The sequence below is a fragment of the Galeopterus variegatus genome, unplaced genomic scaffold, assembly GCF_000696425.1.
Source record: "Galeopterus variegatus unplaced genomic scaffold, G_variegatus-3.0.2 Scaffold4254, whole genome shotgun sequence".
In the NCBI taxonomy this organism is placed as follows: Eukaryota; Metazoa; Chordata; class Mammalia; order Dermoptera; family Cynocephalidae; genus Galeopterus; species Galeopterus variegatus.
The window spans coordinates 125,545-126,428 of NW_007730365.1; the positions used below are offsets into that span (position 1 = coordinate 125,545).

The 884-nt window shown below is 40.4% G+C and overlaps 1 protein-coding gene across 1 annotated transcript in view; it reads right to left on the minus strand.

Moving 5' to 3' along the window:
- The window catches only part of DCTD (dCMP deaminase), a 27,345-nt gene that overhangs the window by 25,754 nt on the left and 707 nt on the right, over positions 1-884 (minus strand). The window lies entirely within an intron of this gene.

Below are 884 nucleotides of genomic sequence, written 5' to 3' on the forward strand. Positions count from 1 at the left end.
GGAAGAAGATATAACTACTATACTTTTTTTTTGAAGTTGTTACAACAAGCAAACGGAAAGGACATTCTTGGGGGGGAGGGGAGAGAGGGAGGAGGGCGGGAGGTGTCGGTGAAGGGCCATAATAATCATATACATTGTATATTGACAAAATAAAAAAAATAAATAAATAAAAGTGAATTTGTATGAAAAAAAAAAAAGGAATGAAAAAAAGGGCAAGGAAGGAGGGCAACACAGAACAGGGCAGACATCATTGAGAAATCTTGAGAAAGTCTAGACGTCTGGTCTAAAGGAAGGTGAGAATTTCCTAAGACTTCCTTCTCAGGCTCCAGACTTTAAACTCATGCTGTGGTGCAGTGTGGCAGTGCCTAAGGCTCTGATGCCATGAACAAGTAGGCACTGGGAACCACACTGACCCACTGACTATGTTGCCCAAATTTTGAGTAACCCAGAAACAGGAAGAGACAGAGTGGGCTGGTTTCCTACCTGGTTTCAGGGTTACCATCCACAATCGCTGTAGGGTGCTAGATAAGCACAGCAGTCCCCTTACCTGTGGGGAAAGCATTCCAAGGCCCCCAGTGAATGGCTCCAACCGCGCATAGTACCGAATCCTATATATAGGAGGCTACTTCAAAAAGTACTTGGAAAAATAGAATTAAAAAAATAATAGGAATCTTTCCATCAACTTTTTGAAGTACCCTCTTAGTGTTTTTTCCTAAACATACATACCTGTGATAAAGTTTAATTTATCAACTAGAAGCACTAAGATTAACAATAAAATAGAACGATTATAATAACACACAGTAATACAAGTTATGTGAATGTGGTCCCTCCCAAAATACTAAGATTTTTGAATGAAACTCGGACAGCGAAACCGCGGATAAGGG